Below are 16,509 nucleotides of genomic sequence, written 5' to 3' on the forward strand. Positions count from 1 at the left end.
TCCCTCGCTGCACAGCACAGCTACTCGATCTACAGACCTCATCAGGGCTGAATTTATCACCAGGAACATGTCTATAGACAGCAAAGGGCAACTTTTCCCTATACAGTATAATTTTTTTCCAATAATTAGTAGGAGTAATTGTCTTATATAACCACTTGAAGACCAGGCCTTTTCTGACACTTTGTTTTTTTGCTAGAAAATTGCTTAGAAACCCTAAACATTATATATATATTTTTAAGCAGAGGACCTAGATACAGGTGAAAACTTGAAAAATGTTAATATTGTGCAAAAGTAATGAGTACATATGCATGCTTATACTTTTCAGTGGTCTGATATTGTTCTTGTTGTTTTATTGATTGCATGTAATATTCTAATTTTCTGAGATTGTGGATTTGGGGTTTTCATGAGCTGTAAGCCATAATAATCATCACAATTATGACAAATCACAGCTTGAACTATCTTGCTTTGCATGTAATGAGTCTATCTCATATATTAGTTTCACCTTTTAAGTTGCATTACTGAAATAAATGAACTTTTGCACGATATTCTAATCTTTCGAGTTTCACCTGTAATAAAATGGTGGTCGTTGCAATTTTTTTAAATGCGTTTTTTTCTAATAGAAATACATTTTAATGAATTTGAATGCAAAAAACACAATATATAATCCAATTATTTTGACAAAATATTAAAGATGGTGTTACACTAAATAAACAGATGCCTAACATGTCATGCTTTAAAACTGCGTGTGCTCGCGGAAGGCGTCAAACTACGATACTTAAAAATCTCTGCAGGCGACACTAATATATTTACAGGTTACAAGCTTAGAGTTACAGAAGAGGGCTAGTGCTAGAATTATTGCTTTCGCTAAAATGTTCACTCACATTTGTGTTGCGAAAACCACTTACAAAAGCAGGCGCGCCCTATGTATGCATTCGCTTCTGCACCCAAGCATGGAAGGAAAGGAGCGCTTTGAAAATAATGTTTTAAAAATGTATTTATTTTATGCTCTCACTTTAATTATTTTTTGAACACTTTTATTCTTATCAGAAGAAATGTAAACATCCCTTGTGAAAGAAATAAGAGATGACAGGTCCTCATTATGAGACCCCAGATCTATCCTCTACCCTGGAAAGCATGAGATTAAAAAAAAAAAGTGTTTACATCTGCCTAGCTGAAAGTGACGTCTTGATGTTGCTTCCGACATTCTAAAACTATAGAGAAAGCCAGGGACCAGAAGGACCAACACTGTGATCACCCGGCGGCACCACCAGTTTGGATTCTGGGCTCCTTGATAGCACAGGTGAGCCTGAAGAAGCACCGGCCAGTGCGTGTCAGGACAGGGGTGTCCCCTCTCGCCGCCTGTAAAAGCAATCCATCGGCTAATCAGTCGCTAGGATTGCTTTTAGATGAAACAGCATCGCCAGCTGAAAAATAAAATACCAGGGTTTTGACATACAGCTGCAGCCATAACCCCAGTATAACCAATTGAAGCCAATCACATACACATTATCACAATATATATCTATTTTTTTTACAATCTGTTTATTATAGATATACAACATGTTGTACTTAGAGAATTAAAAAAACAAGCAATAATGGTTCACATATACCATAGCCTTACAGGCAATGCAGAGATATATATTGAAGTAAACTGTAGATGGGAGGGTTACATGGATAGTCAAGTGAAGAGGCCAAGGTGGTCATAGCCTCAACCTGAAGAGTACACATAGCAGTAAGGAGTATCCAGACTGAACATGAATTATAGAGTTTGGGATACCCTCTGGACCAGAAAGATACACAGAGACACCCCAGAGTTATAACAACTACTCAATTGGTAGCCATATCTGAAGCAGTGGAAGGTTCGGCCAGCCACTTGGTCCATACTCATACTTTTTGGGGCAGCCTCTGTGTATGTACTGTAAGTATCCTTATAAAGTGGCAGGCTATTATTGGCTAACCTTTTCCAGAATGTGAGAGATGGAGGGGCAGACTTTTTCCAGTTCAATGCTATTGCCTTCCTTGAGTAGATTAAAGTAGGCCAACCAAAGTTCGTTCAGCTATTGTAGGTAGAAGATTGCTAACCAAGCCTAATGTACAGATCAATATGGAGGGCTGTAGGGGAACCTAGGTCAGTTTACTGCACAGGGACATCACCTCTCTCCAGAAGTCAATTATCACCGGGCAGTGCCAGAAAATATGAAGGAAATCTCCTGGGACATCTCCACAGCGCCAGCATTCCAGAGAGTGCGAGGGATTCATGCAAGGGATTGTGAAGTCTATAAGGAGTGTAATACGCCCAGTGAACTAATTTAAACTGAATTAAACGACCCCTTAGAGAAACCAAGGTTTGGAAGGGAAGGTCCCAGATGTCATCCCAATCATCATTATCCAGTTCTGGCACGTTCCACGACCTTTGGCCCTTATCACAGTATTTTAAGTTAGGTTTGGACCAGGAAAACAGTGATCCTGAAGGACAATTGTTATACCACCCCCACATTTGGTGGGCAGTACCTCCACCAAACACAACCCATTCCAGTGGATCAAGCCGCAACCGCAAGCCAAGAAACAAGGTGGTATAATTTTTGCCTCTGTTGTAAAACATCATACAAAATCCCTATTTGACTGGCATAAAAAGAAAAAATGGCATTCATGAGGCAGCAATATCACCGACTGAATGCCTGGCAACCACTGTTCTACTGCCCTCTGTGGACCACTTTTTAGAGGGGTTGCAAGGGCTTCCATGCATGTGAATTATGTACAAACCTATAAATTCTGGTGCTCTATTGAAACACATCATGCAACTGGTGACTGACGGATGCTACAGCTACTACCAGCATTTGGATGCATTTGTATTGACAACAGGCGACAGTGACAATGCACCTGTCATTCCAAATTTCCTGCTTAGACTGTCAGTCAGCACTCAGGTTCATATTCATTTCACCACGTAAACCTGGTAAATGTCATTGGTGATAACATCAGTGAACCAAGCCTTTCTATAGAATGCTTAGAGTTCCTTACAAACCAAATACAGGTTCCACTGACATAAACACTTACGTGGAACACTCGGGGACTGAATGCCAGTGGCCTTTAAGGAATTTCCTGCTTTCTAGAATGTCAAAGGAGAATTGAAGTCAATAAGACTCATCAGTCATCTTAAGGAGAAACTAGAATTATTTTATATTTTGATATTATTTGATATTTTGTGTCAATATCTTTAAAGTCCGATTTCAGGCAAGAATACCTTAAAGGTTTTCAGAAGCAAAACATTCCTGTTCCTCAGAAGCCAATTGCCATCATGCAGGTATATTTCTATGTCCTGTAAACAGTTGGTTTACATGGCGGAACTAGAACAGCCACATTGTAGTTCCTTGCTACTCCAGATATAAGCACTGCGGTTCTCATATACCTCATTGCCAGGTGTGGACTGACCATTCGAGCACTCGGGCACTGCCCAAGGGCCCAGGGTCAGTAGGGGGCCCCATGAGATGCCCTTGGTACCTTTCATTGGCTTTTTCATAAGCTTTTTTGGGTGTGGGCAAGGACACAGGTGCCTCATGATCCCCTATTGCCCGGGGGCCCCATGAGTTGTCAGTCCGCCCCTGCTCATTGCTATGGTTGTGTCTCCACTCACTCCCCATCCTCTATTTCCATTCAGGTTATACAGGACAGGTAAAGAGGATGAAGTAGTCTTGTGTGCTGGTCTTTGGCTGTCTGCATTGGCCCGTGCAGGATGACGTCACTCCTGTCATTCTGGAACACAGAGACCAGACCAGCGCTGTAAGCAGAGCTGCGCATGTGCATGTGCATATGTGTGTATGTGCAGCTCAGTTTACAGCGCTGGAGGAGACAGTGAGCAAGCAGGTTGGGACATTTTATTGCAGAAGAGACATTGCATAAAGGCCTGCCTGCTAGCTTGTAGAATTTCAGGCTCTGTAAATATCAATCTTAAAGAATATGTAAACCCAACATTTCATATTCCTGATATGTGCCTGCTGTACCATGTATTTGAATAAAAAGGATTCCTGTTCTCTTTGTATTGATTCTAGGGATGCACCCAGCCCCTCGCCGCCGCCCCCCATTGCCGCTGCTTGGTAGTCCTCAGACTTACCTGAGAAACTATCAATCCCAGTGCTGGGCATAGAGATGAGTGAAGGAAAGATGGCCGCCACTCATCTCTATGCCCTTGGAGGACTGGAGCAATGTCACTTCCGGCCATTTTTTTTTTTAAAGACCAGATCATTGCTTTTTTTGATCCAATGCTTTACATTGCAGGGGAGAGATATGGGGTCTTATTGGCCCCATATCTCTCCATAAAGAGATTATTTCTACCAAAAGGGATGCATACATTTCTTGTGATAAGAATAAAAGTGATTAAAAAAATTTTTTTAACCTCCCTAGCAGTCTGATTCTGTCAGTATTTCTGTGCTCAAAGCGGTACATTTTTTTGCATGGAAATATGTTGTTTTTTTAATGTAGGCCTGTAATTCTTAGGAATAACTCACTGAAATCTGTCCGAACAAGAGTCCAGTAAATATCCCGGGTATGATAAAATTTGAAACACAAAATCATAAATTATAATAATCATAAAAAATAATAATATAATACAAAATTTAATTCAATAATGTAATCAAACCAAAAACACTGAAATTTTAAATATAGCGCCAAGTTCGCACATCAAAAATCGTTTTTGGTGTCTGATGACGAATTTCCCCACGAATCATCACTCAATTCTGCAAGTGGTTCTAAGTTACTATCGCTGTTCTCTAGCTGGTCTAAAACAGCTTTTGACCTAAAGGGACGCTTTTTGGACGCCATGGACATTTCTCAGTTTGCAGGCAGAAAGAACAGTCAAAATGCAGGCAGGGCACAGGACAAAGCACTAGGGACAAAATGTATGTGAAATGGTTTGATACAGTAATGTTATACTTTCACATTTTAGTGTATTGAGTGAATGTCACTTTTTTTTAAATTTTTGAATTTCCCCCCGGTTCTGTCCCCCGTACGTCCCGACGCTTGCAGGGAACGGAACCCGGAAGACGGATGCCGGCATCGGCCGGAGGAGATGGCTGGGGATGCTGCAGGGGGGGCATTGCGGGAGCGCAGGACAAGGTGAGTGATCGAGGGATCCCTGAGCAACGCTGCAGGGTAATCCCGAGTGTAGCTCGGGGTTACCGCTTTTAATACTGAAAGTTAACCTCGAGCTACACTTGGGAATACCTCCAGGGGGGTTAAGGGACAGTGCAAAAAAAAAAACATTAAATACATTTTTTTTTTAAAGTTTAAAGTGCCCCCGCCCCCCCTGTGCTCGCACGTAGTGGTGAACGCAAATGTAAACGGTGTTCAAACCACACAGTCAAGTGCTCCCCTCCCCCCCTTCCCCCCATGGAAAGGCGAACACACGAGCGCAAACAGTGATCGTCCCACACATGTGAGGTATCACCAAGAATATCAGGTCATGGGCAGTAATTCTAGCTCAAGACATCCTCTGTAAATCTAAAGTGGTCACCTGTAAAATTTACATTGTTTGTCGCTGTTGAACAGGAGTGCGCAATTTTAAAGCATGACATGTTTGGTATCTATTTATTTAGCGTAATATCTTTTATATTTTACAAAAAAATGGGTTATCTAATGTGTTTTTTTTTGCACTAAAATTAAAAAAATTGCATTGAAAAAACCACTGCACAAATACCGTGTAACATTAAAAAATTGCAAAACCCACCAATTTATTCTCTATGGACTCTGCTTTAAAAAATGATATGTTTAGGGGTTCTAAGACATTTTCTAGCAAACAAATTTAGATTTTAACATGTAAACAAAAAGTGCCAGAAATGGCTTAGTCTGGAAGTGGAAAAAAAAAAGGATTATTAATTTAAAGTAAACTAATTTAGTTTAGAGTATTAGGTGGTTTTGGCTGTGAGATGCTTTCATTTTTAGTAATGGCTTTAAGACAAGGGTGGGCAACTGTGGCCCTCCAGCTGTTGTAGAACTACAAGTCCCATGAGGCATTGCAAAACTGACAGTTACAAGCATGACTCCCAAAGGCAGAGGCATGATGGGACTTGTAGTTCACCAACAGCTGGAGGGCCACAGTTAACCACCCCTGCAGCACGCAAATGTGCGGCCTCCCAGCGTCTGTGCAATTAACAAAAATATATGTGCTGAGAGCGCGCACCCTGCGCGCTCCCAGCACACGTCTGGTACTCACGGAAAGGTCCCGGTCTGCTCTTTTGATCGGGACCTTTCCCGATCATGTGCCACATGATTACCGTCCCGCCTCCCGGCTTCTGAAACTCTTAAAGGGCCGGGAGGCACCAGCGGGAAGGGGTTAAGAGAATGTATGGACTTAAAACTCTGTCTAAAAAAGGCCTGCTCTTCACAGAAGCTGAAGCTAAGATTCCACACAAAGCACAATCATTCAGAGGAGAGACTCCTCGTCCTTCCTATCCCTCCCTTAAAGTGGAATTAAACTCTCTCGATAAAATACAATAAAAAAGTGAGCTCTCTCTAGTCAGCAGCTAAAGCACTCAAGGCAACCAATATAAAACCTTGTCAAAAAATAAAATAATTAAGTGCAGCACTAAAATAATAAAGAGTAATATGATTGTCTGTCCAACAATAAATAATTTCAATAAAATTAAATGCCCAGGATATGTTAAAATGAAGGTGACAGTCTGTGAAGATAAACGGTGTGGAATCACAATAAAATCCAGTAGTGGTTCTCCAAATAGTGTGGTAAAATTCCGCACTCACCAGATGCGTAATATAAATACGCATTATATGAATCAGTAGAGGTCTCCTTTATGGATATGGATCTGGTCTAGGATAAGGATAATCCTCCCTCTAGGTAGGTGGTGTTGTCTGGAGCACACAGGAAAGTAAAAGGATCCAGCTGGCCAGAGGTCCCTTTAAGGGATGGATGGGTGCAGATGCCTGCTTACAGGAACTCACTTCTCTGGATTCTTAGATGGCTGGATCAAGCGGGCTCTATGAATAAATAGCTCTGAATCCACGCGGATCGCCCCCGCTCCTCCCGGTGGCCATGTCTGCTTTCTCAATCAATACTGATCATTGGATTCCTCACATTGCTTTCATAATTAAATAGATAGGAAAGTATATTATACGTACTTGTTTTAAACTTAGGAGCAGGTACCTACCAAAACCAGGTACCCGTTCTCCACCCTCCCAAAAAAAATAAAAAATCACAATACTGGCTGCAGAGAATTACAAATCCTTTGTATGTTTATTCCAACTATATTTATATTTTTTTGCCTGGAGTTCCAGTTGATAGACTGCTATAACAAGACTGAATTCTGATCAGCAAGTAGTCCTTAGATCACCCCCTGTTGAAGCATTAGTCACATGCAATAGCTGAAGTGCATGATTTGGGGCAAGTAATTGTGAAGATCTATGGCAGGATCACACACGAATTTCAGGAGGTTGCTTTAAAAATCTGCTTGGAATCTGTGACCAGTTATATGTGGATTCAGATCATGAGGCTTGCTTGGCAAAAATCATGCCAAAAACCACATGTGCAATTTCCATATGTAATGTTCACTTTGTTCCAGGCACGGCTTAGGTACACAGTAAATGCTAATTAGTAGTGATGCGCTGAAAATTATTGGCCGAAACTACGGTTAATCTGCATTTTTGCCAGTAAAAAAAAAGTGCTGATAATGATAATTGACAATGCAAAATCATGTCCCATTGACTTCAATACAAAATAGTGTCCAATTTGCTTCTCTATTTAAGTTTTTTAATTTTATATATATTTCAGTTTATTTTCTGTCCAATTTTTGTCTGTTACTTTCAATAAAGGTTATTTTATGTTACTTTCATTTAAATTCATATTCATTTAAATTCGTGATATTAGTTAAAAAGTTGAATATAATACAATCATTTATCAAAAATATTTAAAAAAAAAACTGTCCATTTCGGTTTTGCTTTCTTTTTTTTTTGGCCACATGCATCCTGATTTTTCCATTTCAGTCTAGAATTTTAATTTCGGAGCACCACTACTAATTAGCAATTTAGTTATTATTATGACTTGGCGTACATAATCAAGTAGTAATGATGCGCTGAAAATTATTGGCTGAAACTAGGATTGTTTGAATTTTTGCGGATACAAAAAAAAAAAAAGGTGCTGATAATGATAATTGATAATGAAAAATTGTGTCCCATTGGCTTCAATGCAAAATCGTGTCCCATTGACCTCAATGCAAAAATGCCTCTATTTAAGTTTTTTTATTTTATATATATTTCAGTTTATTTTCTGTTCAATTTTTGTCTGTTACTTTCAATAAAGGTTATTTTATGTTACTGGACTGTATATTTTTAAATTCACATTTAATTAAATTTGTGATATTAAAAAGTCAAATATGATAAAATTATATATAAAAAATATTTTTTTTAAAAAAAACTGTATTTCAGTTTTGCCTTCTTTTTTTATTTTGACCAAGCGCATCCTGAATTTTTCATTTTGGTCTAGAATTTTCATTACGGTGCACCACTGCCAACTGGGAATTTGGTTATGATTATGCCGTGGCTTACATAACCAAGTAGCAGTGATGCGCTGAAAATTATTGGCCGAAACTACGGTTAATCTGCATTTTTGCCAATAATAAAAAAAAAGTACTGATGATCATTGACAATATAAAATCGTGTCCCATTTACTTCGATGCAAAATCGTGTCCCATTGACTTCAATGCAAAAATGCCTCTATTTAAGTTTTTTAATTTTATATATATTTCAGTTTATTTTCTGTTCAGTTTTTGGCTGTTACTTTCAATAAAGGTTATTTTACGTTACTGGACTTTATATTTTTAAATTCAGATTCCATTAAATTTGTTATATTAATTAAAAAGTTGAATATAATACAAATATATATAAAAATATTTTTTTAAAAACTGTCTATTTCAGTTTTGCCTTTGGCCATGTGCATCCTGAATTTTCCGTTTCGGTCTAGAATTTTAATTTTGGTGCACCACTACTAATTAGGAATTTGGTTATTATGCTGCCTTGACTTACATAACCAAATTTAAAGGGGGACACCTAGTAGCCTGGTATAAACTGCACCTGCAGGGTGACACACTAGAGGCGGGTCAGTGACACAAAGTGACACGCTTGTTACACTGTTGGAGAACAAATTATTTTTATACATTCTTGCTCCCTGCGGTCTCCACCCGCCTTTTACTGATAGAGACCATTTTTGTTCTTCCACCACACCCTGTGGACCTCAGCATACAACTTATCTCCACCCGCTGATAACATTCAACCGCCTGAGCTGGACTGACACTCAGCAGAAACCACAGTGCTGGCGTGTCCAACTAAATGACTTATTTCTGGCAGTGGCTGACCCTTGTATGTGCATATAAAAGGATCTGACCAGCACCCAGGCCAGACACCGGACGATCCTCAGGGAGAGCTGCAAGTAGGTGCGCTATTGTGTTGTTACTGGGATATGGAGCTTAAAGGGTCACTCCACTCAAAAGTGATGATTACATGTTACAGATGGGATCTGCTGGACTGAGTCTTCTTTTGGCTTCTTATATGTGGGACTGCCACAGGGGAAGCTCGTTGCTACAGTTCTTGACGGGATACACACACTTTTGCAATGCAGTTTGTTACATACTTGCAGAAGCATGCTACAGTGCAATTCATTTTTAATGGCACCCCAGTGCATAAAGGGACATATGTTGCAGGGCACCACAACGCACATTAATTATTTACCCCCCCCCCTGACCCTTTTTTGCGATACGGCGCTGCTTACTTTAACTGACAATTGCGCAGTCGTGCAATGCTGCACCAAAATGAAATTTATGTCCTTTTTCCCCACAAATAGAGCTTTCTTTTGGTGGTAGTTGATCACCTGTGCGTTTTTATTTTTTTGGGCTATAAACAAAAAAAGACCGACAATTTTGAAAAAAAAACAATATTTTGACTTTTTGCTATAAAACATATCCAGTAAAAAAAGTAAAAAAATCAAATTTCATCATAAATTTAGGCCAAAAAGTATTCTGCTACATGTCTTTGCTAAAAAAAAAATCCCAATACGTGTAAATTAATTTGTTTATGTGAAAGATCTAGGGTCTACAAATGGCGGTATATATACTGGAATTTTTTTTTTTTTTATAGTAGTAATGGCAGCGATCAGCGACTTATAGCGGGACTGCGGTGGGCACTGAGGGGGAACTGATTAACTTTCACTGACATCCCAATGACACTAATACAGTGATCAGTGCTAATAAAAAGCATTGACACTGTACTAATGACACCGGGCAGGAAGGGGTTAACATCCGGGGTGATCAAAGGGTTAACTGTGTGCTGTTTTACTGTGTGCGTTTTACTAGGGAAACATACTGCTCTGTATTTCTCTACTGTGCAGAGAAATACACAGCAGTATGTTACTGCTGGCAGGAGAGAGATCTGTGTTGTTTACATACAGTTCTCTCCTCTGCAGGGGCGGACTGACAACTCATGGGGCCCCCGGGCAATAGGGGATCATGGGGCCCCTGTGTCCTTGCCCAAACTGAAAAAGGTACCAGGGGCATCTCATGGGGCCCCCTACTGACCCCGGGACCTCGGGCAGTGCCCGAGTTTCCAAATGGTCAGTCCCCCCCTGCTCCCATCAGTGATATTCGGTGATCGCCGGGTGTCGGTGGGGAAACTCCGGCCTGGACCCGGTGATTGACTTCAGTAGACACCAATGGCGGCGCGGGTAGGGCAGCATGCGCACGCCCCCTATGCCGGAAATGCAAAATCCCATATATATATATATTTATGTGATTTTGCGCAGCCCTGCCACCCTGTAGCAAAAGTTCTGCTGCTATAGGGTGGTCGGGAAGCGGTTAACACACTGGCATGTGTTGTGGTGTACTGCATCAGAAAAAAATGCAATATGTTCATTTTGGGATCTTTTTATGGAATACCAGCCCATTTAATATGAATGGGCTGCAACCCATCTTAACACCTGACCTAACGCACAGTCATTAATGCAACACACAAGAACTCGCTCACCTAGGGGTGTTCCCATTCCTCCTGACGCACTGTGTATGATTCTGAGCAAGTTGGGAATGAATGAGAGTGGGATGGCCTTGCAATGGTTCTAGCAGGTGCACAGACCTGGGAAGGACAGGGTAGGGATCGAGGCAGTCTTAAGTGGTTTAAACAATGAAGTACCAGTTTTGGGTGGAATGACCCTTTAAGGCTGAAATAACCTTTTTGTGATCAGGCGCATTGCGGCAATGCATCATTCTGACCCATTCCTGTGCAGTAAAACGGGCTGCCTTAATGCAATGACACAACACAGTGTTAACATGACCCACAGAAATGTTTTTTTTTATTATATCTTTTATTGAATTTTATACAATACATAAAACAACCATATATCTTTTGTCACAACATATATATCCACATAAAACCCCGAGGAATTAACAACCCACAGGAATATTGTTGTTTTTTATTATATCTTTTATTGAATTTGATTTTATACAATACATAAAACAACCATATATCTTTTGTCACAACATGTACAGTATATCCACATTAAACCCTGAGGAATGGACAAGTGTTAATGGACTCCCAAAATTTCCCTTACACAGTCTTGGATGGAGAATGGCGTCCAGTACTGCAGTGCATTTTGCTGGTGTTCTTTGTAGTTTTCAAAGGTGCCCAGAGTAGGGAAAGTTGTATGCAGTGATATGTAGTACTGTATATAGAGTGGAGTAGTATATACTTCTATGAATGAATGCAGCTCTAGCCATGTGTAAAGGGATTTCCTTTCTTACATGTATATTTATCTATAAATACATAAAAGTGCTGCACTTTTATGCGTTTATTGTTGATTGCCTAGTATCAGGGTTTTTGTGTTCAGTTGCTATATGTTTTACGCCTCATTTTTTATTATATTGACAATCTATTGTGGTTCTTATTAGTGCAGGTATATATATATATATTTAACTAATCTCTTGTTCCTAACAAAAAATATAATGGTGCTTGTCCTGCAAGGTGCAGGTTGTCATGCTATCACTCACTTTGACTGAGGCGTCCTCTGTGGTTTCCATTATTCCTGATCGTTTCTCCGGTTGAGTGAAAGCAAGGCTGTAGATAACAATAACAAACTGTGTAATAACTGTATAACCTCATCTCTTTTCAGCTTCACTTGAGCAAAATATACATGACTGAGTAGTGGATTTAGCAGTACTGTTTGAAAATGACGTGGTATTTGCGTTAATTTTCCTTAGTGCTTTTTACGCAAGTACCTACGCAGCTCCTCCCGGCTGGCCAGCACCTACCCTGGATGACTTTACTGAGCATTGGTTGGCATAACTGAAAGCCTGGCATCCATAACAGCTGGAGAGGAAGGACAGAAAGGTGACACAGAGAGGGTCAGGTCAGCACTGCCTATCCTCTAATGTTTAACCACTTGCCTACTGGGCCACTTCTGACACTTCTCTCCTACATGTAAAAATCCCCAAACAGTATATGTATTATTTAGCAGAGGCCCTGTAGAATAAAATGTCGGGTTTTTCAATTTTTTATGTCACGCGGTATTTGCGCAGAATTTTTCAAATGCTTTTTTTGGAAAAAAAATACATTGTGATGGGGTCATGATGGAAGCAGTGGGAGTGGTGATGGCTCAGCATTGGAGGGCTCCATTTGATTGGTAAGTTTGTCATAATGTGCTAGCATGTGATGCATACTAGCCCATTATGCCACAAACCTGCAGGGGACAATTTAAAAAAAAAATTGTATAGTTGTCTACCGTTTTTAAGCGGAGCAGAGCAGGACAGATGTCACTTTTATAACATCCATGCCCGGCACATTTTGACAGCAAACTGTGAAGGACCAGTGTTGGATCTATGGGCTGCCAGATGTAAACAGACTTGTGCCCCTTTACATCAGGCTAGCTCAAATCCATCATGTTTAGGTACAGAAAACCAGAAAAAGACTCCTTTCCATTTTTTTCCAGACCTGGATGGACCCGAAGGTAAACAAGCATAAGTCTGTTTACATCCAAGAGCGCATAGACCCACATGGACCTTCCTATCAGGTCCACCTGAAAAATGGACAGTAGGACCTGATTGGGAGGCCCATGTGAAAGGGACCTAAGTGCTATCCAACTAGTTCTATAGTCATACCTTTTATGATAAGTAGGGTAACACCGATACCGATACTAAGCATTTGATCGAGTACGAGTAGCTCTTTTATGCTAAACAAACAAAAAAGACTGCAAATTTTGAGAAAAAAAGTTTTCTTAGTTTCTGTTACATTTTGTAAATAAGTAATTTTTCTCCTTCACTGATGTGCGCTAATGAGGCTGCAGTGATGGGCACTGATAGGCGGCACTGATGGGCATTGCCAGGCATCACTGATGGGGACTGAAAGGCAGCACTCATATATGGCACTGATAGGCAACACTGATTGGAACTGATAGGCGGCACTGACAGTGAGCACTGACTGACACTGATAGTCGGCACTGAAAGGCAGCTCTGATGAGCACTGATATGTGGCATTGATGTGCACTGGTATGTGGCATTGATGGGCACTGATAGGTGGCAATTATGTACATGTCCCCTCTGAGGAATGCCGATTACCGGCTCTCCTCTCCTCATGCTGTCAGCATGAGGGAGGACTGCCGATAACCAACATTTCCTATTTACATGCGATCAGCTGTGATTGGACACAGCTGATCACATGGTAGAGCCTATGTCATCAGCTCTTTACTGTGATTGGTGACCCAGGGACACAGTGCACTACCGATCGCCATGCCGCACAGCCCTGGGGACGCTCATACACAGCTAGAGTGGGAGGAAGTCATATGACGTCCTCCCAGAATGAAAGAACCGCCGCCCGTCCGTCATTTCCTCACATGGCGGGCGCAAGGTGGTGAAAAAGGGACAGCAATTATTTTACAACAGGCTGTCGCAGACACTGGAATTTGAAACACCAGCTGTGGTTTGGTGAATCCAACACAACACTTTACTCCTGCGCTAGGAAAGGACTCAGTAGACCCAATAGGAATGTTCTGGAATTTTCTGGAATATGCACTGCTTGCTGCCCTCAACAGACCAGGGTGGTCCAAATACACTGGATACAAATGGAGAAACAGAAAATGGGCGCACCAACCTAGTGCATTATCGTTTAAAATAATTTATTGAACAAAATAGGTATCATACCTCTTCCTCAGAGCCAACCTGGTTTGGTGAATGCATTTGTTCTTGGATCCACACTGGAGGCCATGGACATGGAGGGATCCACCCAGTAAAAAGGCCCCCTCAGTACAAAATATAGCCGTGTTAAATAAGCAGTTGAATGCCTCTGGGCAGAAAGTGATAGGAAATGTAAAATATTACAGCTGTCCCAACAAAAAAGGAAGAAGAAAGCTTCCAATGGAGACAGATCCAGATTTCCTTTCCGTTCTTGGGGAGATTTCCTTTCCGTTCTTGCCATGTCTCCATTGGGCAACAATAGAAACTGACAGAGGTTCTAAATCTGCTTCAGTCCATCCATAGCAAGTTTTGGTCAGCGTTTCACTTTAGGTTTAGTAGAGAAACATCAGTACTTCAGGATTTTCTGCAGTGAGGGTGGAATGTGAAAGGAGCGGGTGAGGAATGTTATGTTTAATCTTCATACCAGTCAGCAAGGGCTTTATAGGTATGTTTAAACAACAGCGCAGAGCAGTATTATTATGTGTACATATGCATTATGTGTACATAAGATAATGCTTTGGGGAGGATTACAGGTGCCTAAAATAGCCAATTACAGGGGCGTAACTGCAGTTACTGGAACTACTTAAATAAATAAAATAAAGTAAAATAAAAGCAGCTATTGTATCCAACTGGCCACTGCACACAATGCAGCTTGATTCGCCTATGACCCTACCCATTCATCCATTTACAAAAATGCAGCAATTTAGAAGAATTCATCAGCAGTGAGCAGCCTTCAGAGTGCGGTTTCTCACATAAAAAATTGATATACCAACGCATGCCATTATTTGTCATATATAAACAAAACCTGAATCACCTTTTCTGCAAAACAGTCATACAGGGGTCACTGATCAGTAAAAGATTCCCCCTTACTTTAAAGAGAACTCCAGCTAAATCTCTGTTGTGAATTTGACATGGATTTCCATTTTTAATATAAGTATGATATTATAGCCCACTCTGGGCAACTAAAAAATTATCCCTTGAAGTGGAGCTGCACCTGCACATAGTTACATAGTTAGTCTGGCTGGAAAAAGACAAAAGTCCATCCAGTTCAACCATAGAAAAAAAAAAAAGTTGTAATCCTACACCCACAGTTGATCCAGAGAAAGGAAAAAAAACACAGCAATGCACGATCCAATTTGCACCCGCTGGGAAAAAAATTCCTTCCCGATCCCCCAAGTGGGAATCGGATATTCCCTAGATCAACTTTACCTATAAATGTTTGGGAAAAAAATCCCAAAAGAGAGTCCAAAGGTTTATTCGACCATCACATGAATGCTAAAACAGCAACGCTTCAGGGCCACACAGAACCGCTTCCTCAGGCATGTAATGGGGTTTTTTTTTGGAGATCCTGGATGTGCTGGTGACACATTCTTGGATACTGTCATGAAACAGTCGCTTACAAAAAAAAAAAAAAAGGAAAAGTCCTGAAAGGGAACACGCACTATACTTACCTTCACAGTGGCTCCTCCAGGTATTCCACACTCCTGGATGTCAAGGCTTGCTCCTCCCGCTTCACAAAAGTGTTGTTTTTTTTTCCACCAGCTGGCTTAGGAGGCTAAGTCACGGCTCCGTGTGTGGATGGACACACAGAGCAGCGGGTGCCCCATAGTAAGCTACTTGCTGTGGGAGCACCTGAGAGGAGGGAGAAGCCGGGAGAGCCTGCAGAGGACCCGAGAAGAGGAGGATCGGGGCTGCTCTGTGCAAAACCACTACACATAGCAGGTAAGTATAGACATGTTTGTTATTTTTTCTTAAAAAAAAACAACTTTTAGAATCACTTTAAGTAGGCCATAGATGGTTCGAATCTCAGCAGGGACTAGCTAAGATTTGAACCATAATTGGGCAAGCTGAATGTACCCAAATTGATTGATCGATCGATCAACTTGGGTAAAACCAACTTGCCGTATTTTACATGTGATTATTGCTACATCTGTTATTGATGCTAGCAATAATCACTGTGGGGTTTGTAACGTAACCAGTCTGTGCTTGGGTACTTCTGTTATAATACCGCTTCCCCGTCCGAACACCGACCACAGCCGACCAAACAAGACTAGACAACACCAATCTGTCTGAACATGGAACTCATTATTTGAAACTTGAACTGGCTTTTTATACACTCAGTGGGCAATCCCATCTCCCTGCATAATGACACTGGGCAGGGCAATCTACACTTGGCAACAAGAGGCACACAGGTATTCAAACTTCACACCAGCAGACAGTCCCATCAGGAGGGAAGGCTGCTGGAGAAACCCCCCCCCCCACTAAGCTAATAGACAAACTCATACATCCCATAATAGTTTGC

At 41.0% G+C, this 16,509-nt stretch overlaps 1 protein-coding gene across 1 annotated transcript in view; it reads left to right on the top strand.

The window, feature by feature from the left end:
- Positions 1 to 9,408: 9,408 nt before the first annotated feature.
- Positions 9,409 to 16,509, top strand: part of LOC149463450 (uncharacterized) — a 164,308-nt gene continuing 157,207 nt past the window's right edge. The window contains exon 1 of the mRNA XM_089674974.1: positions 9,409 to 9,427. The gene's annotated coding sequence lies outside the window, so the exon portion shown is untranslated. The remainder of the gene's footprint in view (positions 9,428 to 16,509) is intronic.

This window comes from Staurois parvus, unplaced genomic scaffold (genome assembly GCF_062004578.1).
Source record: "Staurois parvus isolate SC_StPar_1 unplaced genomic scaffold, SC_StPar_1.0 ptg000154l, whole genome shotgun sequence".
NCBI lineage: Eukaryota > Metazoa > Chordata > Amphibia > Anura > Ranidae > Staurois > Staurois parvus.